Consider the following 27,927-nt stretch of genomic DNA (forward strand, 5'->3'; position numbering starts at 1 on the left):
CGATGGGGCCTCCTCCACTGGGGGTGCAGGTTGCTGATTGCCCGGACCTGCCATGCTGGGTTGCGAGGTGGCTGCTGGGCAGCACAGCAGGGTCTGCGGCACGCTCCTGCCACGTGTGCCCAGCAGCCTCTGAGCTCTTTAAGAGGAAGTCCAGGGCTCCTACGGGGTCTCGCGGCGTCCAAACCGCTTTTTTCCGTTTCTTCTGCTTTTCCAGAAAAGCTTTTTACACTGGCCCTTTTCCGGAAAAGCTTTTCCAGAAAAGGACTTTTGCCCGAGCGGAAGCAGCATAGCTTTTCCGGAAAAGCGGACGATATTGTACAGTAGATTGTCGTTGCTTTTCCGGAAAAGCAAGGGGCCAGTGTAGAAAGCTCGCAACTTATTCCGGAAAAGCGACTGCTGTTCCGGAATAAGTGGCCCAATGTAGACACAGCCTGAGAGAACGTATATTCAAGAAAACACTAAAACAGATTCTAATTCTCTACCTTTTGAAACCATTTTTATGCCATGGCAACTCCCGTGTAAAACAGGTGTAACAAGGTGGAAAACTGGGGCATGAACTTCCATTTCATCGGGACTTGCAGCATACACACCAAGGGAATACTGTGCTCCACTTTTCATATTTGTGTGTTACGAATTGGAAAAATAGTTGCAGCATCTTTAATGTGACCAGCACAAAAAAATGAATAGTACAAAATAATGTGGATAATTTCCTCCCAGTTATCTGCCCTTTGCTGAGAATTACATTTATTTGATTTTTATGCTAAGAAAAAGAACATGTGATAAAATAGTAATGAGGGGTTTTTACTTTTTTGTTGGCAGTCTAAGCTCTTTATACACCAAATTAAGTTAGAAGTAAATTCTGAGTCACTATCGTTGATGTGAAAAGTTAGATGTTCTGTGCTGGGCTAGTGGTATGCAGTGAATACCCCCATGCCATCATAAATAATCCAAAAATTGATCCTGCCATCATTCACCCTTACTTTTAAGTAAATTGCCCATTGATTACCATACCATAAGTATGCACTGTTGTAGGAGTTGATCAGATGTTGCTGTAAACAACAGCATTAGAGACAATGTCTCCTGCATTATTGCTTTGTTGCCATGGTGATGTTGCAAGGCCCAATTTCCAAAATGCTTCAAAGCACTCTGCATTTCCCATTGTTCTTAATGGGAGCTCCTGGTTGCAGACCACTTTTGAAAATCTGGCCACTTCGTTTAGGTACCTCAGTGAGAATGGAGGTCTTTTGAAAAGTCTGAACCTGTTGCAAAGATTGAGTGCTTTGGAAATCTGCTATAATGTTTTTTTCTTCAGAACATATGAATACATTCTTTGTTTAGGACCTCATCCTACAAGCTGAATGGACAGCAAGAGTTCTCAGCGCTATACAGGAAATCCGCAGGACTGGACCCTTAAACTATTTTCATCACATTGAATGTTAAAGTTTTGCAATTAAAATAGCAAATTCTCACACCAAGCAGATAGGCAATTCCCTTAAACCAGACTTTTCTCAGTGAGTTGCATACATGTACTGAAAGGAATATTTACCCTTTGTGGCCAGTTTGGTTTAACTACAAAGAACACAGAAGTAAATGATGTGATCTTTAAAGATCATTAACAAGTGTTTATTCTCATTTCAATGTAACTGTTAAATCACCCTTGCGGTTAGTCAAAATATTAGACATGACTTTATTTTACAGGGCACAGGTAACATTTGATTATGTTCAGCAAATTGTGTAACAGCTATCTCAGAAATCAATGTGTACATTAGGGATTGGTGAAATAGCTTTGAAAATTCAAGAACTCCCCCATCAATTTCTGCACCTTGGCTCATTTTTAGATACAACTGATTCTTACCTGGATGTTTGAAAATAGTTATTCACATTTGTATCTCCTACGTCTCATTTCTGTGAGGTTCCACATTTCCAGATTCCAAATGGGACCAAAACCTCGCTTTGTGAGAAAGGCTATTCCAATCCAATCAAATAGACAAATCTCAAGATCCAACCACATAATAGAGCTCTGACACTGTGGACGGTAGCCCATCAATACCTTTCAGCAACTGAGCAAAATCACCCTGCTGTGTACATGCAACTAGTACTTTAATTCATAGGGAAGATATTACACATGACAATGTAAGCTTGTCTCTCTCATCAACAAAGATAATACCTTATCCATCTTGTCTCTCCAATATCTTGGGACCAGCCTGGCTATATAATACTACTGCAGGCACATTGCAATGGCTGCATCTGTTATCTAGTAGGTCAAGCATAAGGCTGGAAATTAGGAGACCTTAACTGTAATTCCCAAAATATCCCTGCCTGGCTATGATAAGTTAGGAAAGTCCTTTTACCTCTCTGTACATTAGTTTCCCCATATGTAAAAAAAGATATATGGATACTCAGAACCATCCTGAGGGGAGCGCAGGGTCTGGGCAAACCTCCTGCCCAGTGCCCTAGGCTTAGGGCCAAGGGAAACCCTTCCCACCCCATGCCTCCTCCCCTGAGCAACGTGGCCCAAGGGATTATGGGGGGGCCTGGTGCAGCAGCAGCAGGGGTGGAAGCTGGAGGTCCCCAGCAGCCTGCTCTGCTGTGCCATCCTCCTGGCCCACTGCGCCCCACTTTCTGCCGAGAAGCTGAATGCCGCAGGCCAGGAGAAGTTGGCTTCTGGGTCACTCTGGGTATGTCTACACTGCCACCCTAGTTCGAACTAGGGTGGCTAATGTAGGCATTCAAAGTTGCAAATGGAGCCCGGGATTTAAATATCCCGGGCTTCATTTGCATCTTGCCGGGCGCCGCCATTTTTAAATCCCCCTTAGCGCGGACTCCGTGCCCGTGGAACGAGATGTACCGGTAGTTCGAATTAGAGAGCCTAATTCGAACTACCTACTCCGTGCCACGTGTGGTCCATGGGATAGTTGGGGCTGCTTCTGTGAGTCTGCCACCCCAGATCGTCCTATGGATGGGATGGTTCTGATGATACTTATCCACCTATGAATGAAAAGTCCTGAGTATCATTACTTCTGGGGGGGCCAGTTTTACAAAAGTGCTCAGCATCCTGTCGTACCCATGACTTTCAAGTCCGGTGCTTACAGTTTAGCATGCACTTAAATCCTTTGGGGGTTGGGGTCAAAGTGGTCCGCACCTGAAAGTATAAAGGGAATCACATAAGTTGGTCTTAAAAACCAATTAGGTGCCCATTCTAAAGGCTTCACTTTTCTCAAATCATTCGGGCAACTGGGCGTTCTGAAAGAGTTCAATGCACAATGGGTTTAGAGGCATACACTAACTGCACATTTCTCCAGCCCTTTTCATACCACTGTATATCAGCAAGTGCAAGCCTTCAAGAAACTGTAAAAATTGTATGTTCACTAAATGTTCTTGTCTTCCACCTTCCTTCTGGAAGGGCCCAGGGATGGGGGTGTGAGATCAGATTTGCTTCTGGCAGAAATAAATGGTGAAAAATTCTGATCATTCACTTTCTATGGGGGTGGAGAATTGTGCTCAAATAAATACTTTTGATAGAAAGGTAGTGAGTTTAAATAGTTGTAGGAATTAAACTATACCTTTAACTGGTGCCAAAACTGAGTAATGTGTTTGATTCTACAAATCATTTTACTTAAGGGAATAAAATCCAATTTTGCAGTGATTACATGGAAGATATAACTCATTTTGCTTCTGTGAAAAGTGCATTGCGTCAACTTCTGAACAAATACAGATCTTCCAAAAAGTGGACTTACAACATGCATTTATATAAAATTCTAGAAGAGATTTCTCTGGACAAAATAAATCTATAACAATTAGGCTTCCATATAGCAAAATTATTGTTAAAACAGAATTTTATTAAATTAGGCAGATGCTAAAATAAAGCTATGATTTATTAAAACCCACATTTGATTTTTTTTAAATAATGGAATAAAGCTATTTTTTTTCCTCACAATTACAGCAGCAAACACATCCAGAATATGCACATATTGCCTGACCCTGGCCAATCGAAGGTACTCTTGCTATCCAACTCGATAGAAAACCATAATTCATGTGCAGTATCACATTTATGACCGTTTTACTTGCAAACTGCATCTGGGTTGGCTGGCAGCCAGTGTGAGAAGCAGCTTTCTACAATGAGGTTAACATGTTTATTGATGGAAATTGCATATTAAATTACTAAAAAATAGGTTTCTATTTCAGACTGGAACAAAATAATTGTTTGGCCATGTTTTTACAAAAAACACAAAGGAGTCCACTGCCGTCATACTAACTTCGCTTGCAGTTTAGCACTTCTAACTAGCTAAGCTATATAGGCGTGTGCCTAGTACATGCATAAATCTATAACGTCTAGTCGAAACTTCCAGCTGGGTTTGATGATTCAGGATGTAGCCCTCTTCCTTCTGAGCTGTGTACGGAGCCAATTCACAACATTATGCAAAGGAGAAGTGGTTTGTTGAAAAGTCCATGTTTCAGATGGGTACGTGGGTACATTGGATTAGAGCAAGGCCACCCAAGTGGGAGGCAGTAAAGGAGACAGTTGCCCAAGAGCCCTGCAATGTACAAGGGCTGCGGCTCTTCACTGCTCCTGCATCATCCAGAGACCTGAGCCCTTTAAATCACTGCCAGAGCCCCCCATGGCACAGTCCAAGGTGTGCTGAGAGGGAGGCACAGTCCAGACTGGCTGTCCTAGCCCCACTGCCTTTCACCCAAGTCCCTGCCCCTTCCAGGGAGCCCAGTGCCGAACCCCCATCACATTGCACAGGGTCCAGGGAAGTCTGTCACCAGCCCTGAACTAGAGGTCTTGACAGCAAGCACATAGGGATTAGGAGTTACAATTATAGTGCTAGGAGTCAAATGAATTTCAGGTCAGTAGGCTAACAGGATCAGGTCTAAAGTCTTCTTTTTACCCTCCCTCCCAAAGTGATCATGTTTGCTTCCGGGGCACTATTAAACAGCAGCTACATTCCATCCCAATGGTGGCTACACTTCTGCGGTGGGTGAAACAATCTCACTTCACCAAAGGTTCATTCCTTCCTCTGTGAGAGCCAGAAAAAAAAAGGAACTCATTGGGTTTCTTTCCTCCTTTCTTTGACCCAGTTCATGTCCTACAAGTGAAACAAGTTGGGTCCAGGGCATGGCTGCTTCTGGTGGCACTGTAGCTACAGAACCCTGCAGGGAACCATTCAATACAATACTGTAATGCCAATGGTGTCTGCATTATCGCATGCTCTTTCCCGGCCACAATGAATGAAACTCACCTCAAGCTATAATTCAACAGCAATAGCAACAGGAACAGCTATGCAAGATTTCTTCCCCAATCCACCAGTCCATTGCCACCCGGCCCCCAACAGTGCTAACTTTCCATCTGATCTCACCTTTCTGGTAGTAATGCCTCTTCTAGTATTAAAGATGCCAGCAGCAGCCTCTCTCACCCTGGGCTAAGGCTTTTTGCTAATACCGGTAACATACCCAGTGGACTTTAAAAGCTTACTTCTAAACTCATTTTATAAATGAAGATATTCTTTGGTAATTCTCAGCTGGGGAAATCCTCTCCTGCCAGGAGCCCGACAGGTTTTCACACAAAATAGGTTTCTTACAAACAGGTTTAACATTTTGACATCCCTCCTCATTTTGACAGATAAATCTGTATCAAATGCTAGGTAAAAAATAGATATATTTCACAAGGCAATTGGCCTCTAAGAGTCTCCTCTTAGAGAATCTTTACTATAGGGGGGGAAAAAATCAATCTTCAGATATTCTTCCCTCACCTGTGTTAACACCTTGGATTATTAAATTGAATGTAAGAGAATCTAGCTTCTATGCCATCATCTGTGCTGTGTGAATCTCATTCAGTGTGGGCACCATAATGAGGCCACTTTATTCTTGTCAGCAGGGATGTGACAAATGTCCTTTCTCCACTATTTGGGTGTATGTCACGCAGTAGCAGTTTGCACTGGCTGAATGGGAATAATCGGTAACCTCCCGATAGGTCCCTATTTTTTGTTGGAAAATTGGCTTTTCAGAAACACTAAAGTTTTAAAGCATGTGATACGCAGGACCTGTCACGTGTTCTTCAAAAACTTTTTAACCACAAAGTTTTGGATTTTTTTCCTGTTCCTCAATGGAAAAAAAATCACAATTTTCATCATTTTGATGAAAATGATTTTTTTCCTTTTTGCCAAAATTTCCCCATGTCCCCCTCCCCAACCAGCACTGCTCTCCTGCTACGATGGAGGTTCCAATAAATGGCTACTACATACTGTATATGGCAACACTCTTCTACCTGACAGGAAGGAGGGAAAGGATGGTACCTGATTAACTGTAGCCTTTCACCACTGAAAAGACGTGATTTAATGTAGACACTCTATAAAGGGCAGCCTATGAATTAATTCCGGGGGAAAGTTTCAAAAAGCTATAAAGGGATTTAGGATCCTAAGTGACAAATTCATGGTTTTCAAAGGGATGCAGGCTCCTGAATGGTTTAGGTCCTTTTAGAAACATTCCCATTAGGCCTTTTAGAAATTGTTACCTAAGAGATTCAAATAATATCCACAGCTTTGGAATGGGGAGTGGGGGAGGGGCATAGAATGTATACTTACGCAGGGAAAAAGACCATGGGCATGGACGCAAGTGAGCCGGGTCAGTTAACTCAGACTCATGGGGCTTGAGCTGCGGGGCTAAACATTGCTGTGTTTAAACATGGTCATGCTTAGGCCAAGACTTAGAGCTGTGTGAGGAGGGAGGGTTACAGGACTGGGGTTCTAATCCAAGCCTAGTGATTTTTCAACCGCGGAGCCCAAGACCCATAAGCCTGTGCTAGCTGCAGGGTTTTTTATCCATGTGTAGACATAATCTTAGAAACAAATAAGGAAAGGCAAGGTTGAATTTCAATGGCCTTTGGGAGCCTAAACCACTTAGGGTCTTTTGAACATGAGTGTAAATCAGACGGAGATGGGAGTGAAGAAGGAGTCTATGGCATTGGGGAAACTAGCCAAATACTGTAACTGTTCATATCCATATTTCCTAACATCTGTTGTTGTTTTTTTAATTTTTGCAATTGGTTTCTGGATAGTACTGGGACTCCACTGCAATGCTCAACATTAATTTTTGATTATAGGCTTCTGTTTGGAAAGAGAATAATGATTTATGAAAACTTTCTCTATCCATGGCAGTTATATGGCCCCTCACTAGCACAGTATCAAAGGGTACATCTAGACTACATGCCTCTGTCGATGGAGCCATGTAAAGTAGTTTACTCGGCATAGTCAAAGAAGCGGGGATTTAAATAATCCCCGCTTCATTAAAATAAAAATGGCTGCCGCGCTGTGCCGACGATCAGCTGATTCGGCATAGCACGGGAGTTTAGACGCGGCGCAGTCACAAGGGAAGCCTTTGTTGATCACTTCGGTATGCCTCGTGAAACAGGCATAGAAGCAGGACTATCGGCATAGATGGAAGCATCCTCTCAGTTCAAATTAGCATGTCTTTACTCTACCCACTAATTCGAACCCTGAAAGATCAACTGTGGCTGCTTCAATCTTATCTGTAGTGCAGACATGGCCTAGAAGTGCAAGGAATTAAACAGATTTCCCAAATGGTAAGCTAGCATCCCAATCATTGGGATCATCCTGCTATTTGTGGCCTTGCTCTTTAAGCTCTCCAGATACAGAATTCCTATCAATTTCAAGGAAGGCTTTTCATTCTATGACACTTAACAAAATTCACACTCTTTTGTGCAGCACAAATTCAGCATTGAGCCTTAGTGGGAACTGTATTGCCAAAAAATAGTAAAAATCAAAATAGTTCCAGGCAAGATTCCTCTTTGTACAGCTACAAAATGGAACAAATGTTTTAGTGCTCATCACAGATCTAAGCAAACACTATGTCACAGAGGAATAGTCAATGTTTTGCTTGTTCGTGGGAAAATGTATGTCAATGCTTTTAAGATTCGGGATTAATGTATTAACTGAATATAAAATCAAAATTTCCTCTTCTCTCCTTGTCAGTTTCTGGTTTTATGCATGAATGCAAGGATCTTTAATTTGGGCTGCAAAACACCAAAGAGGGAATGCTTATATTCATAAAACTATCATACACTTGTCACAAAGGTTGTTTTATAAAAATCCACAAATACTGATTTTAAACTCTGGATTTTGTAAAATATCTATTTTAATACAAACCTAATGTTGGGGCCTTGATGTCTTGATAGTTTCCCTTTCAGGATCTTTCAATTGTTAAAACTTTAAAAAAAATTCATGAATCCACTATTTTCAGTATTAGATTTTTGTAACTTTTCTTCTTCAAAACGACTCCAATGTTTTCAGCCTTGATAATTTCAAAGTTTCCCTTTCAGAGTCTTTCAAAAATTAAATCTCCCAAATAGAAGGGATGAAATTCCAATGCCTAAATACACACCCATTACCAGTGGGGCAGAGAGCCACCACAGGCCCTGGGGCAAGGTGTGAGGAGGTGGTGCTGTGCCCCTGAAAAGGACAGATCCGCGGGCAATCAGCCCTTAGCACTGCCGAGAGTGGTGTGTGGACCCCCAAAGAGTCAGAGCTTGTGCAGAGCAGCGCTCTGGAGACAATTCAAAGGGGCCCGGGGTTTTGGCTGCCGCTGCAGCCACTGTAGCAATGGTGGCGTTTGGGAGCTCCGAGCCCCTTTGAATCTCCAAAACCTGGGGCAATTGTCCCCTTTGCTGTCCCTCCCCATCAATGGGCCTGTCCATTACACTAAAGAGCATGACAGTAAAGAAATATATAATGAGAAATAGGAAGCTTCACTCACCAACATTAAAGGAAAGCAACATGAAAACATGCCACAAGATGAACGGAGCTTATTTCCTTGGCAACTCAGCAGAAAATAGTAACCTGTTATGTAATAAAACACATAGATTTACTCACTAACCTGATTGTAAAATGAAATGGGATATACAGAGCAACGCTTTCAAATCCATTAACCACAAAGGATATTAGCTGCAACAGTAAATTTGGTGTTTTAGTATTGTTTAATATGGTTTAGCATTTACATGGTACCTTTCATCTAAGGACCTCAAAGTGTTTTACTAACCTCATTTGAGCCTCATAAAAACTCCTTTCCAAAGGGGAAGCTCACTCACTTTATAAGACTTTTCTATAGTGACACAAATGGAAATAGAATTCAATTCCCTGGGAGAAGTATTATAGGTACAGATCGGAGTGATACTCAATCACGCTCTCATGACTCAGCCTGATTTTGATATATTTTTACAAACATGGGTAGAGAATGTTTATACAATGAGAAACAGTCAAAACTCCTGTGAGAACATCCCCCTGCTAGCCAGAGTTTCTGTCCACCTCCCCCTTTTTTAGTAAATCCAGTGACCTTTTAAATGACAGTTCCTGCATTCTTGCTTGGGTATTGTTGTGAACTAGCCAGTTGAGACCACCAAATTAGCTGGATTTTCTAAGAGGAGCCCTGGATGTAGTTTCAAGCTTCTTCTACTTGTCCTTTCCCCCACAAATACAGAGAGCAGAATAAGAAGGAAACACATCTTCTTCCACTGCAGTGACTGATAAATTAAATTAAAGAGATATCTTTGTGCACTTACTGGAAATGAAGGCTTTAGAGCTTCACTTCCTGGAATTTAGCTGTTAGAGATGCCTTTGTATTCCAAAGTTACTTTGCCTTACTAAGACTTATGAGGAGCATCATAGTTCAGGACAACTACGCCTTTATTCCCCATGTGTGGTCTAGTAAGGGATTTTGTGGATCCCCAGTGAACACCTCACAGATATATGCATCTTTCTCTTTCTTCTAATTGGGGTATTTCCAGGCTGCTGTGTATTCCCAGCAAAGTCAGATTGCCTCAGCAGGCTTGCTTACTTTTCTCCTTAGAGAAGTAAATGATATAATTGCCCCAGTTAGGTTACCACACAGCTCTTTCTAAGCAAGGACATTTATTCTTAAGCTAAAAGCATTATGCTAACAACATATTAAAATGATAAAAGGACGTGCACACTTGCTAATAAACATTCCAGTGTTCATTCCAACTCAGATTCTGACCAGGCAACCCCAGTTCCTACTAATTTTTTCTGTGGGATTTAACCGAAAGTCCTTCCTTTGCCGATTGGTCCCTGAAGAGTCCAATTTGAATCAGCATATGGGAGCTTGTATTCAGGTTTTGTTATCTCTCTGGTGGTGTAACAACCTAGTGAATTTGCCTAAGAATCCATTGCTGTTCTTAGTTCCTGGATGTCTACAATCCCTCTTTCCCATGGAAAGGTATGTCTAGACAGCATCCCTCTGTCGGTAGAGGGATGCAAATTAGGCAGATCAACATTGCAAATGAAGCAGGATTTAAATATCCCGTGTTTAATTTGCATAAAAATGACCACCATTTTTGCCAACAGCACTTTGTTGGCAAAAAGCAGCAGTCTAGAGAAGGATCTGTCGAGAAAGAAAGCCTTTTTCGACAGACCCCGTAAACCTCCTTGCCGGGGGATGCAGTCTAGACATACGCTAATTGCATAAATACCTGACCCATAATGATACATACAATTAATTCTATAAGCTTTGTCCAAGAAACTACCATCTCTGTGACAGACAGATTTCTGCACTCCAGCTGCAGCAGTGGGAGCAGTAAAGCCACTACTTGATCCCCCTGCAAACAGTATTTGTAGGTTAGGGTCAGCAATAATCCTGCCTGTCATCCTATCTAAAGATTCAATAAAGGGCACCAAAAGACCCAGGAAGGGCTCATCCCAACTCAAGAAGCATCAGAATATACCAGGTGGTTACCAGTTTTCCCAGAAACAGGAAGAGTGACAGGGGTCATTGGTGAAAGTAAAATAGAGAACAGCTTGAGGAGTGTGTGGGGTGGGGGAAGAGAAGGAACCCCCCAGGCATAAGGAAGTACCTGGGAGTTCCTCTGGAGGCTTAGATGTGCACAGTTCTCTCCTCTAAATAAGCATGAAGACATTGGTTAACTTCCAACCCCTTGTAACCCAAACCTTGTAGTTTTCACATCAGTGGATAATTAAAGTGTCCAAGCCAACTACATGGCAAAGGCCATGGAACTGAGCAGTCCACTAGATAAAAGAAACTGCACTTGTAAGAATTTGCATTTTCATTTCACACTTCATAGGACATAACTTAATTAGCAGAAAAATGTCTGGAAGTCCCAGAACAATTCATGAGTTTATCTCAGTTTTATTTTTTGAGCTAGTGGGAAAAAATAAAATTATTTTGGAATTCATCGTTTTCTCCTCATGTTCTCCCATCCTTGGTAGAAGCTGTAAGTATTTCAGTTTGGCACATACATATTTTAAAACTAACCGGGGGTATGACAACTATCATGTAGTCATTGAGATGGAAAGGAGTGATTTGGCATTTTGGAGGCATCTGTCATGTTTGATGAATGTGTCTGGTGATGAAGGACAATGAAAATGCAAGATTTCCAGCTGGTGTGAGGAAAAAGTGTGTTTTTTGATGTGTAGAGTAGACGTGATATCACAGAACTGGAAGGAACCTTGCAAGGTCATCAAGTTCAGTCCCCTGCAGTTACGGCAGGCCCAAACACCATCTAGATCATCTACGACAGGTGTTTGTCTAACCTGCTCTTAAAAACCTCCAATGATGGAGATTTCACACTCTCCCCAGGCAATTTATTCCAGTGGTTAACAACACTAACAGTTTGGATGTTTTTCCTAATGTCCAACTTAAATTTCCCTTGCTGCACATTAAGCCTATTTCTCCTGGTCCCATCATCAGGAGTTAAGGAGAACTATTTTTCTCCCTCCTCCTTATAACAATCTTTTAGATAGCTGAAAACTATTATCACATCCCCTCTCAGTCTTTTTTCTAGACTAAACAATTATTTCAATCTTCCCTCAAAGGTTATATATACTAGACCTTTAATTATTTTTGTTGCTGTTCTGTGCACCTTCTTCAGTTTGCCCCCATCGTTCATGAAATGTGATGCCCAGAAATGGACACAATAATCCAGCTGAGGTCTAATCAGCACAAGCACAGAACAGAGTGGAAAAATTGCTTCTCAGGTCTTGCTTACAGCACTCCTGTAAATGTTAGCATTGCTTTTGCATTGCCCGGTCAACTCTTCATGGAGCTCCCAGACAGAGCTCCCAGCTGGGAACCTGGCTGTCTGCAGCTATCAAGGCCTTCCTCCGCCCCCCACACACAGATCTACTTAAGGTGGTACAAGCACTCCAGCTGAGGACATGCACCATCAGCAGGGGGAGGGTAGTGTGGACATGAAAAAAAACTTAGTATAGGTTGGACCTCATTTGTCTGGCACCCTTGGGACCTCTTTGGTCCCAAACAAGGGGATTTACTGGACCAGGGAAGGTCCTTCCCCTCATGGCCAATGCTGCCAGTGGGCTAGGGCCCCAGCCCACCAGGGCTCTACATGCCACCAGCCCTGCTGCTGCCAGAGCCAGAGCACCACAGCTGGAGCACCACAGCCAGGGCAGAGCTCCAGCTGCCAGGCTCCATGACCAGGGCCAAAGCTTCATGGCTGCCACTGGATCTGGGGCTGGAGCTTCCAGGCCGCTCCAGACCCAGAACGGCCAGAGCTCTGTGACTGCAGGGACAGGACCAGATCTCCTTGGCTGCCGCTGGGGGTCAGAGTTCCTTGGCTGAGGCCAGAGCTCCACGGCGGCTGCCTGGCTGGAGCTCTCCCGTTGCTGGGGCCAGGGACCTCTGCTGGAGCCAGAACTCCCCTCCGGGATGCCCATCCCACTTGTACACCCTCCCCTGACACTGGGCTCCCAGCTAAGTCTCTGGTGCTCCTGACAGTACTCTTGGCCCACTGCCAGACCTCCCTGTTCCTGGGCTCTGTGGTCCAGGAATATGCATGGTCCATTGCTGGACCATGGAGTACCAGATAAGGGAGGTACAACCTGTCATTACTCAAGTGTATGGTGAACAAAAGGCTTTATACTGTAAATTCTTTGGAGCTGGGGGTGGGTGTAGTAAGATGAAGACCTAAAACATAAGCCCGTTCAGCACAGGCCTGGTTTGAGGCTGAGGCTTAGCTAACAATGGACAAAAACATGGCTAACATAAGGCAAAGCTAATCTGTGAGCAAAAGGCAGGCCCCAGCTCACAGAACTTGGCACAAACAGGGCTAAGAGTGCAAAACACTAATTGGTAATAGGCCCTGGTGCAGAACAATAATTGGTACTGGTCATAAGTGGAAAGCACATGATATCATTAGCTCATTAAAAAAAGACCTTGGTACCCACTCCTCACAGATACAAACTCAGGTTCAGGAAAGGGTCTAAAAATGACAGCATGATGGATAGAGATGATCTAATCAGACCACAAGGTACAGGGTGATGTGTGGTATCTAAGTAGTCTCAGAGTGGCAACCTGATACGTCAGAAGTGAGGTGTGATTTGTTGTACCTGTATATAAGGGGGTGCCTCAGGGGGGACAATCCTTGTATGACCTAGGGGGCAGTAGAAATTTCCTACAGAGTCATTTCATTGTGGCAAGTACATTTGTGTAGTAGTTCAGTAGAGTCAACTGACAACTATTACTGTATTTCGCTTTACAATAAACCTGGCCAGGCACCTTCAATCCTTATCTGGTTTGTGGTCTTTGGGGAGTCTCTGTGGAGACTAATGCTACATCTAGACTACAAGCCTCTTTCAAAAGAGGGTTTTTCAAAAGATACTTTTGAAAAAGCCTCTTTCGAAAAAGAGCGTCTGGATTACAACCAGTACTTTCAAAAAAGCAAGCTGCTTTTTCGAAAGAGAGCATCCAGACTGCCTGGATGCTCTCTTTTGAAAAAGCACAGTTTGCATTGCATAGCGCCTTTTTTCAAAAGAGCACTTTTGAAAAAAAGGCATTATTCCTCGTAAAACGAGGTTTTCCGCGGTCAAAAAAACTGCTGCGTTCTTCCGATTTACTTTCATCACTGATCATACACGCAAGCAGCTTTCTGGTTATCATCACCAACAGAGCCAGAGACCTGTGAGGACACCTCGGCAGTCAATCCCGATGGCCCTCCCTGAATAACTACAGTGGGGTTGTTTTGGTTGTAAAGCGCAATGTAATCTTGGGTCATGCCTAACATACCATTGCATAATAAACAAACAAACAAAAATAATGAATGCTGTGCATGTCTACACTGTCTGAGAAGGCTAAAGCACTTGCTGAATTATATTGCAATAAAATGTGCAACTATGTCCTTTTTTTCTTTTCCATACATATTCTTTTCCCTCCACAGAAGACCCATGTCCTAACAAATCTCATCAATACTACTTGGTTTTCTGAGGCAAAGGACTTCCAGCAAGTCTGGTGACATTGGTGGATAGCAGTCCTTCTCTTCAGTCCAGGATGATGGTCTTCAGAATTTAGAAGACAAAACAATCCCCTCTCCCTTCACCCCTGCTGTGAGCAATAGGAAGATGCTTCCAGCTGCTACAGGCATGAAGAGAACCCTTAAACTCTTGTGAATAACTCAGCGAAATTCTAGGGTTCAGGACCCTGGAAAAGTAAGACACACATTTTGTTTTTGATTCATCTGAAAAGAGCACACTGGGGTGCATCTAGACTACGTTTTTCTTTCAAAAGAAGGTATGCAAATTCAGCGTGAATTTGCATATCTTCTTCCGATTGCTTTTCCGAAGGAGGTTTTTTTGAAAAAGCAAGCAGCCTAGATGCGGTTCTTTCGAAAAAAAAAAAAACTTTTTTGAAAGAACGCTGTAAACCTCATTTTTTGAAGAAGAAGGGTTCTTTCAAGAGGGTTTTTTTTCCTGAAAGAACTGAATCTAGACTGCTTGCTTTTTTGAAAAAAAAAAAAAAAAAAAAAAACTTTCAAAAAAGCGATCAGAAGAAGATATGCAAATTCATGCTGAATTTGCATATCCTTTCGAACAAACAAAAAAAACCCCATACTCTAGACATGCCCAAAGAGTTTGATCCAGTGCCCAATGGAGTCAAGTCTTTTACTTCAGGCACCAAATGCTGGCATTCCCTTTGAGAAAACAAGTCAAAATGGCTTCTCGAGACAGGTGTGGCCAATCAAGACACCAGAAGAAATGCCTCGTTACGTCACCTATTTCACTTCCACCATATAGTTATCCAATTTCCACTGGAAAGTCAAAAGGACTTATACTATAGGAATTCTCTGTGGAAAGCTGCCTCAGAAACATGGCAGATAGTCAGACAGCACACAATATTTTATGTTCCATTTTGATGAAAAATTCAGTGATGCAAAAGAAAAGCTTATGGACCAGAAAAAAAAAACTATTTTGGACTGTGTTTAGTATTTTGCTTCAACAGTATAATGCAATTCCTAATTCTTACAAGAATCACTACAACCACTATGAAATTCACACCTTGCCCTCTGGAACATAGCAGACAAACAATTTTTTTGTTTGCTTTAAAAAGGTTTTAACTGGGATTAGGTTCCATAGTACAGATCCAGACTGGGATTCTGTCTTCCCTGATATTTCTCAGTTGATGAATGATATGTTGACTGATAAATCACAAATCTTAATAGAATGACTAATGATGCAACTGCCTCAATAGCTGGTAGATAATATAAGACATTATATATTTGCATCATGATTGTCTGTCATTTATTCCACAGTGATTGATGGCAAGTCGGGAAGTTACACACTTTTGCACCCCATTCTAGTGGGCTTATGGGGCATCCATGTATTGTGGTATTGTCTTTCTGTCTAAACTCTTACCGCACCCTTACCTCGAAATAGCTTATTTCAAAATATCCCTTACTCCTTGTGGAATAATGAGCCCGTTACATTTCAAAATAATGGGCTTGCTCAAAAGACATGGAGTAGCTATTTTGGGATACTTCAGGTATTCCAAAATAGCTCCGCAGTGTAGACATCGCCTCACTGTTCTAACACAGCTCCTATCCCATAGCTGCTGATTAGTGTTAGAGGAGACTCAAGAGTGAGGTTCTGGTTACTTGTGGTTATTATAGGTGACTTGACATATTTTCCAAAATTGGGCTGTAAGCCCATGTGTCCTACCCAATTGCCAGGTCAGGCAATTACATTGCCTAAATTACCCATTATAGTTTCAACTGTAAGGTATTCATCACTTCCAAGCCTCAATAGTTGTCTAGCAGAACAATAGCTTTTCACACCAGAGGAGGTTATATTCCAGTGTGTCAAATATGTAAATTCTTTTGGGATCCTATGGAATGAAAAAACACTATGTAAACACAAAATATTATTCCACTGAAATCAACACAGCTATTCATTAACTAGATGTTCTTTGCCTTGTGAATAAGAATCAGAATCTGACCCTTTACCATTGATGAATGTTTACAGTTAATCAGTTTAATTGAGCCTCTTCATGATTTTGGATGTCAGACAGGAAGCAAATTTCATTTCAGAGTTTGCTGAAGTTTCTAGTATAAGTAAGAAAGGTATTTTTCATGTTACAGCAGAAGGTTTACATGCATTTGTTGAAGCTTTTCTTGAAGTATTAGGTATCCAAGCAATCTCATTTGCTTTTCAGTTGCCCACTTAATACACATTTCAACTTCCATCTATAAGATCCACTGAGAAATAATGCCCACTAAATCCTCTTTTTATCAACTAAGCATGTCTAGTATATAGTCCCAATGTCATCAGTCAGTTCTGAAAATTTAATAACTGCATTCCGCTGTCAAAATGAGTTCTTACTTGAAGGAAAAGGTCAATATGAGAGTTTTCCCCTCCTTTCTATAACATTTCTACCGCTTCTGATTTCTGTGAGGTTGAATAACATCTGCCTTTCTAGATGCTAATGCACATAATACAGTGTACTACAATGGACAGATTATTAGCTATTCCTAATGTTCTTACCCAGGCAAAACTAATACTGGCTTCAAAGGTCCTGGTCCTCAAAGGTACTGAGTGCCAGCATCAAAAGAAGAGCTGTATTGAGCTTTTCAGTAGCTAAAAATCACCAGTTGTTACTGCTGTTTCCTTTAATGGGATAATACAATGATCCAGCTCATTCACTGTGTTTTAAAACACTGAATTAGAACTAGATTCTGTCAATTTTGCTCCTGTTGAATAATATCATAATCCACAAATAGCCCCATTGAAAGATCAATGGGGCAGCTGACTCATTGGGACTAAAGGTGGCAGAGTCTGGCCTATAAGGAATAATTATATAGATATTGATCTAGATTCAGATATAGATATTTTAGAGTGCATCTGCCTGTGTCTGTGTCTCTCTGCATGCCCGTTGGGTAAGAACTAGGGCCACCTTCCTCATCTCATAACTTAAAGCAAGGTCAGAGTTTGGTTGTGGTAGGACAAACAGAAGTCCTGGGAGAAGGACAGTTTTCCATAAAATGCAAAGGGAGAGGTTGCTGTTCAGAGGGCCACAATAGAAGCGTGGCCACTGGGGGCAGCCAAGGGAGTGGCCAGTAGGGCTGGCACTCAACCATTGTGCCTGCCAGCACCCTGGTAAGTAGCCTCTCTGCCCCAAATTCTTTCCGTCATCCATCGGCCGCAGCACTGGGGTAGATAGAGACCTCTGGTGGCTGTGGAGAGGGAGCCCTGGGGGAGCGAACAGGCCCCAGGAGGGTGGGAAGGCTAGGCGGGTGGGCAGGAGAGAATAGGTCTCTGGAGGATGGGGAGAGAACAAGCACCTGTCCACCAGTCTTCTCATATCCCCAAGGCCCTGCCCTGGAGGACCTGGGCAATGCTGGGTAAGTCTGCTAGTATTTTGTTTATTGCCTTAATCAATTTGTGAATGTAAGATTTTAGTTTTGCATTTACAAATCTCTAGATGTATTGTTTGCATCCAAAATTGCTGCTATTTTGTGCCATCATCATTACATGCAGAAATAAATCTATGATTTATCCAAGAGCTGAGCAAATAATTGAACTGGTGGCTGAAATGAATTGAAATATTTTTTAAATTTCATTTTCTTAGGTTTTGGGGTTGTTTAGGTTTTTTTTTTTAACATCAACATCTTTTTATAAAAACCCAGCTAGATAAATTTCTAAACAAAACACTGTTTCAATATGAAAAATCGAAATGTTGAGATTTGAACATTTGAAAACAAACAGTTCAAACTTTTAAAATTGTTTTATTTTTATTTTTTATTCAGCCAAACCTCTTCCTGAATTCATACCAAATTGATCAACCTGAAACTGTAATTTTGGGCATTTTTTTTGCCTTGCTATATTGTACATTTATTGCAACTGAGCTAGCTAGATGCACTCTACTAAACATTTGGCCCTTTAACACTAACATATGCCTTTTGTTATTTCGTCATTGCCGAATATAGTTCACCATGAACATTTCCTACCTGACATTTTTCCTACGTATCAATCTTAGGTCCTTATGTGGCCCCCAATATACTTGGAATTGGAGAGCATCACATTCTTTAATGTACTTATTTTCACAGCACCCTTGCGAGGTATGGAAGTGCTATTATCCTCAATTTACAAATGGGAAATTAAGAGATAGAGACTCATACTTACCCAACTTTACACAAGAAGTTAGAGGTAGAAAAAAAATAGGAATCAAACTCTTCCCTAATCCCAAAGTTTTGATATCTGGAACAGAAATATATGCCACAGATAAATAAAGTCCCAAAAAGTCAGGTAAGCCAGATTCAAATTTTTTCATCGTGACAGAAGAAAGGAAGTCAAGGAAGACATTAATACGAGGACAGAATAAATTATAGGACAGGAGGAAATAAAAGTTAAAAACAAATCAACCCACTTACACACTGAGACAATTGTAAATAGATATAATGAGACCAAGACTCTTTTTTAATTTCTTTACTCCCCATTCTTCACATACAATTATCCAGAGGCATTCTGTGTATTTTGTTGTCATAATGCTGATTGTTTGTGGTTTTAAAATAAAACATTTCTTTAGTTTTCGGCTGATGACCAATCACAGAACCCTACAGTCTTGGCACTGAGAAAGGCTTATTTGCTGATCCTAGCTGAACCCTAACTGAAATTGAAATTGTTCACTCAACATAGCTAGTTATAGACCCATAATGAAAGCGCCAATAGACACAGTAATGCTTAAAATGAAAACATTGATTTTCTCATTGTTATATGTTGGGTGAAAAATGATTTGATTATATATTTGGCTACTAATGAAAACTCATTAGCAGAATTTTATTTCTTGCTTATATGCACCTGCAATCCATTTTTCTTGTCCTAAGGATTGTTTCATTTAGTTTGCAGGCTATAATTTCTATTTCTCGCATTTAAACAGATATTGGCAGTCAAAATTCAGTATCTGTGGTCTGAAATAGCTCTGGGCCATCTTTCTGACAATATAATCTTCATAGCATTAAACCTCCTAGGATTTGTCTCATAGACTTTAAGGTCAGAAGGGACCATTATGATCATCTAGTCTGACCCCCTGCACAGTTCAGGCCACAAAATCTCACCCACCCCTCCTAGAATAATCCTCTCACCTGTATCTCAGATATTGAAGCCTTCAAATACTTTGAAGACCCCAAGATGCAGAGAATCCTCCAGCTGTGATCTGTACCCCATGCTACAGAGGAAGGCAAAAAACCTCCAGGGCCTCTGCCAATCTACCCTGGAGGAAAATTCCTTCCCGACCCCAAATATGGCGATCAGCTAAACCCTGAGCATGTGGGCAAGACTCATCAGCCAGACACCCAGAAAGTTCTCTATAGTAACTCCTATCATTTATCATCATTTTGTCATCATTTATTCTTACACATTTTTTAAAAAACAACTTACCTCTTAGTTTATTAGTTAATTTTCTTTGTATTTATGTGAGCTAATGATAGATTCTGATATCTTGGTCTGTAGTTTCCCACAATTTGCTTTGTGGATCACCACAAGTCTTCTCTCCATCCTCTTTTCCCTGACAAGCAGGACACGCAATTTCATCTCAGATACTAGTTTTATCTCATTGACTGTCAGCAGAGGAAAACAGCTTCTCTGTGGCACAGGAAACCTAGGAAAACAAAATGCAATGGGACTTCCACAATTTTTCCCTGGTGTATGACTCCCACATTCCAGAGGCAAGCTTCCAGTCTCCACTCATGCAAGTCAAATGGCACAAAGCTGGCTAGCTCCATTGATTTGTAGAAAGTGATGTCAATTTACACCAGCTGAGGATCAGGCCCAGTGACAATATTTGTATGAGCACAGACAGCAGGGGTTTATATCACTGTCATTACTATAATCATTATCCTAGCAAATAACCCGTTACTCAACAAAATACTGCTAAAACATATGGTCAGTCGCCTTCTTTGCAGGGATATATTGTTATTTGTTCTTCAATTAATTCTAATACAAATGTAATTTTGTTGCGATGCCATCTGTTTCTGTTTATTTGTATAACTTTTCTGTGTGCGCGGATGCATTTTATAGCCCAGAAGAATGAATTACTGTCCTTAAGAGTATTAAAAACGAAAAACACCTAGGCTTGGTGTACACTACAGGGTTTTTGTGCAAGAAGCTTTTTGCAGAAGAGATCTTGGGCAAAAACTTCTTGCGCAAAAGCACGTCCACACCTCAAAAACGCATCGCAAAAGCGATGTGCTTTTGTGCAAGAGCATGCCCACACTGCATGGACAATCTTGTGCAAGAAAGCACTGATGGCCATTCACAGAATGGCCATCAGAACACTTTCCTTTTCCTGATAAGCTATTTTTACACAAGAATCCCCTGCAGAGCATCCACACATGACTTTTTGCGCAAGAGCTGTAGCACAAAAAGGAGTTATTCCTCATGGGGAGAGGAATAACTCACTGGCAAAAGCCCTCTGTCCTGTCAATTTACCATAGTTTTTTTGTGCTGGTTTTTGCGCAAAAATGGCTGGTTTTGTGCAAAAACCTTGTAGCATAGACAAAGCCCTAGTGGTCTCAATTGAAGTTAATGCCATTCATGTCCATGGATCCAGCCCAATACTGGACCAAGACTAAAGCAAATTACTCAAAGAAGATGAGAGGTGGTGGTGGTGGTAGCTTCAACCTCTCTAGTGAAGACAGAAGTGGTTAGGACATTTAGATGGTGGACAATGTAGCAAGCTCAAACAATAGAGAAAAAGCCATGACTCTGAAATCATTCTGCAGAATATGAACAGCACAATGAAGAGCTGCATCTATAGAACAGCCATCAAATGGCAGGCTTAGTGGGAAAATGGCAGGCCTACCGCTAGAGCAGGGCAAAGGAGGCCATTACTCAAGGGCCCAGTGAAGTAGCAGCAGCAGCAGCAGCAGCAGCAGAACCCTGGGTTCTTTAAATTGCTGCTAGAGTTCCACCCCTTCTGCCCCGCCCAGCCTCTTTAGGAGCATGGAGCCACACCTCCCCTCACCTTGCCCAGGAGCCTACATAGGCTGTGAGCTCTGCTGTGCCTAAGATATTTTAAAGTTATTTATCCTGGTGTGAAAAGGAGGGGATAAGAACATTCCGTGCAGCACCCCGACACTCATCTCTAAGATCTCCCTGGAATCGAGGAAGATGGGAATGGCCAAACTGGATTACAGTGGTGATCCAAGCAGTCCCATCTCCATCTGTCGAAAATACCAGATGCTTCCAGAGGGTGGTGCAAAAAACCTTTTGAAATGGACAGTCTGGAATAATGTGTTCCTAGGGGAAATGTCCTCCTGACTCTTTCCGTGAGTGGCTGGAATGAGATTTGCTTTAGTTCATGACTTTTCTGAGAGAAGATAATCAGTGTGAAAGCAGGTTTAATTTGTTATAATATATGCAGCTGAGTAGTAGATTTTGATTTCTTTGTTGCCCTTTCATCTTAATATTGTAGTAACATCTCTGGAGACTTGCACAGTTATTGTAACACGGGTAACATGCGCCACACCAGTGTCAAGCTCCACCCTGTTCCCACTGAGCTTACTGAAAAGCTCTTGCTGACTTCAGGGGGGACAGGATTGGGCCTTTTTGGGCAGGGGGCTGGACTCGATCTCCTGAGGTCTCTTCCAGCCCTCGGATTGTAGGATTCTATATTGTAACAGTTTCCCGGTGACATGCCAGTCATAATTTCTTTAACTGCATTGTGTTAAATATTTTAAACTATTAATTACCCCTTCCCCCCCCCCCCCGCTCCTATTTATAGAAAACAACACAATACCAAACACAGCAAAAGGCCAAGGCATTCTAATGGCAACCTCACTGTTACCAAACCATAGCTCAAAGGGAAGCACCATGTAGATATCTACCAAAGGGACACATCCAGTCTCAGCAGGTTGACGAGGGGCTGGAAAAGAGGGCAGAAGCCTTCTTTGGTAGGTAGTCCTGGGCCTTTTTTCAGCAGCTAGAATGAAAGATGAATATGGTCCTTAGATTCTGGTTTTCTTCCTTGAGGAGAAGAACCAAACTGATAAAGGAAGGGTCCCTGCAGCATTATGGGATCATATTAGTTATAAGTGTGATCCCGTGTGCATAGGCAAGAGCTATGGCTCTCTCTTAATATCTCCTGTCAGCATCCTGTAGCTGCTCATCTTTTTGAGGTGTCTATATCAAAGGGCTCTAAGGCAGATGCAGCAGCAGGACATTTGGTTCTAGGTGAAGTGAACAGAGTGCAGTTTATTTGGCAGAGTGCTGTACCATGTTTTAAGTGGCTCTACCCATATCTCTCTAGGCACCCAGAGAGGGCAAAGACTTCATGCACTCTCCCATCCCCAGGCCAGTCTGGGTCTGTGGGCAGGGGAGCATGGGAAGTCCTGGTCCCACCCCTTCACCCAAGGCCCTGCCCCTTCAGGGGCAGCCTGGGGCCATTTCAAAAATTTGTGAAGTGGCCCCCACTTCAGAAATTATTGCCTGTCCCTGAACTACACGGTGAGTTCTAGAGATACTAATGTTTCCTATTCTTTCACTTTCTTCAGCCTCATTTTCCATTTTCGAGAGGCAAGATATGACTGGAACAAAAGGAACAAAAAGGAAAATTTCCGAGCATTTACAGGTTAAGTACATATCACATTGATCTATGTGTCTGAGTCCTGGCTGCCAAGGGTCCCTAGGCCCAACGTAAAGCCAGTGATTCATTGATTGGGGATCATGGCTCATAAAAAGTGGAGGCAAGAGACACCAAAATTAGACATACTGGTAGAGACAGTGGATGTCGTCAGCTGAAGCCTCGTGTCTTTTGTGTTTGATTTTAGTTGTTGGATTTATTCATTTGCCAGATCAGCAAGCCAGACTCTGATTTTATTTGGACACGTGAATTAGTGGAGTTCCTCTGAATTCACTCTGGCATAGAAGAGATCTGAATCAGTGACTTCCACATGGATTGATAAAATGCTTGCTCTATAAACACCTTCCTATCAATTGACTTCATTAGCTGAGGGTCTGATGCCACTCCTACTGAAGGCAGGAGCAGAGCCTACATGTGTTTGTTAAATGTTAATGTTTCAATTAAATCGATCTTTCACTTAAAGAAAAGTCCAGAAAAAGACTCAAATGAAAGCAGATACTGAAATATAAAAATGGTGAGGTTTTTGCTGCCTCTTAAATCAGACAGACTAGCATGCAACTGCAGTTCTCCTGAACTCTGCAGATTAAATTCCCTTGCTGTGATGACCACTATGAATTAGTGAAACTTAATCTTCCTTCCACCTGCTGTGTGTGTGATTATACAGAAGTCTAATCCACCTGGTCCTGAAAGAAAGCAATTTCTGTTTTTAGTTTATATTTCTTTGTTGCCTGCTTTACTTCTCTTTTGGACTGTAAAACTCCTTACCCTACATTTTAAAGCAGAAATAAGAATTCAATTAAAATGTGTAAAGGGAAGCGATGGAGGCCGATAGTAATTGCTTTACAGCAGATACCACAATTGATGCTCTGAGGATTTATTTCAAAGCACAGAAGTCAAATTAGAAAGCTGGCTTTATCTGGATTTGAGTTGCTTTGATGAAGTCACTATGTCTTTATGTGTCTTGGTTTTTAGCTAAACTGTTTTTAATGAGAATGTTAATAATTGCATTAACACTAAATCATTTTATAGACACAAGAGGATGAAATGCAAATTATGCCTTTCACTTAAATATGTGTACAACAAATGCATCCACTCTTTTGCAATGAACGATTTGCAGAGCCCTAAAACAAGTTACGAGGGAAAAGAGAATTCATCTGTTGTACTACTGGTGAATAATGAATATTATCAAACTCAAACATAGTTGTTTAATATATTAAAGGCAAACAGAGACTAAAGAGACTGTTTCATGGTATTTTTCCTGATGGATGTGTTTAACAAATGTAGGACTTGGAATTTCCACTTGAGTATGAAGGTGAAGTGAAGGTTGTAGGCCTGTCCATAATAGTTGTTTTGAATGTGTATTAGTTTGCAAGGTTAGTAGATTTCCTTTTTAAAATATATGCTAGAAACCTAGGAAATTCAGATATAAGGTTGCAAGAAAGCCAAACCTTGAAAGTATGGAAACTCACATACTCCTCTGCCACCCTCCATAGCAATGCCCTGGAACCACTAGAAAGTCACACTATCTTATCCAACCCTGATGAACAGTTTTATTTTATTAGTGACCACAAAGACTAGAAATGCCGTAATCTTAATTACACTGTGGTTGGGTTGCCTTATGACCTGTTTTATAGTTATACGCAGTACATAGTCAAGAATTTTACAACTCTCTGATTAAACAATAAACTATCAGATTGCCTGATTCTGTGTGGCTGCCAATTATTGTAGTGTCATTAGACACAGATCTAATATTACTCTATATACAAACCTAATAAGCCCAGAGATGTAGGAAGCAAATTATGAAGCTAATGTTCTGTAGTGAACATTTTCAATAAGCTGCATACAAAGAACAGATGGTATGCTGGGATCACAACGGGGGCAGAGTTAAGGTAGCTGAACTACCCAAAAAGTGCATTTCCTTACTTTCACCAGTCAGGGTTTTTTTGCAAGCTTTAGCCAGAAGTCTGAATTTCCTACACTTCTAATTTTTCAGAATTGTTTATATTTTAAGGCTATTGTTCCTTAAAAATACATTCTGAATTTTTAATATATACCTGAAACTTTATTTCACTTTAAAATAAAAACACATTGATGTTTGGGGATTTCCTTATTAATTGTCCTAAATTGGTCTGGAACTTGAAGGAGTTTGGAAATGGTGGTGGGAGGATTCCTGATGAATGCAGGAGAGGCTTCTCACTAACGAATACCTCCTAAGATCCTTAGGACAGCCTGTTTTCTGTGGATACCAGGGCTATGTCTAGACTGCAAGCCTCTTTCGAAAGAGACCGTCTAGACTGCACGCGGAACTTTTGAAAGAGCAAGCCGCTTTTTCGAAAGAAAGCACTCAGTGAGTCTGGATGCTCTCTTTTGAAGAAGCCCTATTTACATTCAAGAACGCCTTCTTTCGAAAGAAGCACTTACAAAAGAAGGCGTTCTTCCTCGTGAAATGAGGTTTACCGCCGTCGAAAGAAAAGCCGCGTTCTTTCGATTTAATTTCGAAAGAACGCCGCTGCAGTCTAGACGCAGGTGAAGTTTTTTCGGAAAAAGGCTACTTTTCCCGAAAAAACCCCTGAGTCTGGACACAGCAGGATGTGCACAGCAATAGAGTTCTGCCTGGATAAATCCAGCAATTCAGCTGGCAAACCTCTCTGGCCCACAGCTCTCTCTGCCTCTCTCCTTTTGGCTTTGGCTAGCAAGTGGACCCAATCCAGAGCTTTTGGAGACTTACCACATCATTATCCCCTAAGATGGGGAAAGGGAGGAACAATACATTTTGGAAGTGGCTCCGGGACACCCCAGAAGAGGTAGGGCCAGGAGAGTTCTCATGCTTCCCTGCCAACAGACCCTGATTGGCCTGGGGATGGGGGAGAGCATGAAGTCTTTATCCTCCTCCCCCAGGGCCTAGAGAGAAATGCCAGCTCTTTAAAAACAGCTGGTGGTTCTCTGATGCCATGTGCCCCTAGCGGGGGTAGGAGACTTTGTGAACTTTCTCCACCCCCAGGCCAATCAGGGTCTCAAGTCAGCGGGAGCATATGAAGTCTCTCACCCCTACCCCCGCCCTGTTGGGGCACATGGTGGTTCCCTCTAGTATCACATGCCTTGGCAGGGGAGGAGACTTTGTACTCTCCCGCATCCCCAGGTCTTGATTGGCCTGGGATTGGGGAAGTGCCAGGACAGCCATGGACCAGACCCACTGGCTTGGTGGGCTGGATCTGGCCCACGGAGGCTGTCTTGCCCAACCCTGCCCTAAGTGATAGGAGTTGCCAGCTCTTTCCAGCCTTAGGCCCACTTAGGCTCTAGATCTCAGCTAGGATACCCAGCAAACCAGATTGTGTCTCTTTTTTTTGTGTTGGAAAATTAAACTTAAATTGAAACGCAGGGTATAATAATTTGTAAAGCATTTGCCAAGTCATATCAAAGTCTGTAGATGAGTTCTACCTAGACCCCAGAAGTAATGTATCACTTTTGAGGTCAACATGATTGCCACTGATTTCAGAAAGGAATGGTGCTGTTGGACTGATAATGAAAAGTCAGTTGTAACCTTAACTCTGGAGTGGTTACCACCTTCCGTATCACTACGTTCTTTAATTCACTAGAAAAGTGGAACTTTTTCTTTGGTTCACTAAACTCTAATAAATTAAACATTCTTGTATCTATACCACCTGAGGTTCCATGGGAGTGTCTTTTGAAGAGAATGCATAAATCTGTCCAAGGAATCAGAGCATGTGAATTTAATCAATATTCTGATTGAAGTGGCTTCACCACAGCAATTCATTTAAGAAGGTCAGAGAAGGCGCAGGGCTTTCCTTATGAGTGGGTAACCATTTGGGTATCGTGGTTGGGGGTCACTGTGTTCAAGAGGCAAGGAGCAAGGTCATCATGGGGCATGGGGCCATGGAAGAGAGTTTCAAAGGAGGTCAGGGGAGCCAAAATACAAGCTGACGTAGCCTAAAGCTGATCCTGACAAAGTGGCATCACCACTGCCCGTGGAAGCAAACATTCATGCTGCAAAAGCAGCAGTAATATGTGTTTATATAGCAGCCAACGTCAGTCCCACACTCCACGCTCTTTCGTTATATTTCCTCCTTTCTCTCCAACACCTCAGAACAGATTGCTCTTGCCAGATGCCTGAATAAATTCTCTATAAGTCTGTGCCCAAGAGCCACTGGTGGAACAGGGGCCATACGAGTAAATCTATGGATTACCTGTTTATCTCTTGATGCCATGCTCACTCCACATGTAGTGCTCCCGTTGTTTTAAATTGGAACTCCATGCTTGCTAGCTGACAAATGAACTTCTGTTGCATTGATAAGCTTAGTAGATGAAGCATCATAAAACTATGCATGATCCACACTCAAACCTCCAGCTGATGTCAATAGGAGACTAGCACAGAGATGAAGAGTTCTGCTTCTGCCAACCTTACTGGGCAAAACTCCCAGGGAAGGATTGTAAGACTGGACTCCCAAGGCTGAAATGGAAGTACTGTTCCTTCTCAGACAGACTCCAGGGGCAATATCACTGGCCCATTGAAGTCCATGGACTGACTTCAGTTGAGCCAGGATTTCATTGCTGCCAGTAGTTTAATTTTCTTGGTTATCCCCTTCATAGCTTTTGAAAAGTGCAAGGCCTTGTCAGAATTCTCTCATTTCCTCTGGTTGGCGTGGGCAATAAGAAACTTGGTGGCAGAGCTGCCTGCGATTACTCATGACTGTCACAACAACGGCGTTACTACTTCCCGTAGCTTCAGAGAGAGACACAGAGAGAAACAAAGGGCGATGACAATTGCAGCAAAATCATCCAATTAATTTGAACTTTTCATTTTTTCAAAGTTCTTCATCTTATTGGCAAAACAAATACAAAAGATCATTAATGTTGCTTCTCCTAATGACACACAATCTCCATTTTCCCCTTTAAGGCAAACTATTATTCACTGCATAAAGGAAATTTAAAAGGACTGTATTTGTCTAAATTCTTACATCAGTGCTAAAACTGTTAGTTTCAAGGTGATGGTTCCCGATC

The 27,927-nt window shown here is 41.9% G+C and overlaps 1 long non-coding RNA gene across 2 annotated transcripts; it reads right to left on the bottom strand.

Moving 5' to 3' along the window:
• Window positions 1-276: 276 nt before the first annotated feature.
• On the bottom strand, window positions 277-27,927 carry LOC102461500 (uncharacterized). Of its 2 annotated transcripts, none has more exons than XR_332707.3 (5): window positions 27,114-27,927; window positions 22,154-22,248; window positions 19,707-19,926; window positions 18,453-18,527; window positions 277-3,142 (listed from the first exon to the last, which is right to left on the bottom strand). It is a non-coding gene; the product is annotated as an uncharacterized LOC102461500 (long non-coding RNA). The 2 variants fall into 2 exon arrangements; XR_012906459.1 differs by having other exon boundaries at window positions 22,154-23,183.

Source organism: Pelodiscus sinensis, chromosome 11 (assembly GCF_049634645.1).
Source record: "Pelodiscus sinensis isolate JC-2024 chromosome 11, ASM4963464v1, whole genome shotgun sequence".
In the NCBI taxonomy this organism is placed as follows: domain Eukaryota; kingdom Metazoa; phylum Chordata; order Testudines; family Trionychidae; genus Pelodiscus; species Pelodiscus sinensis.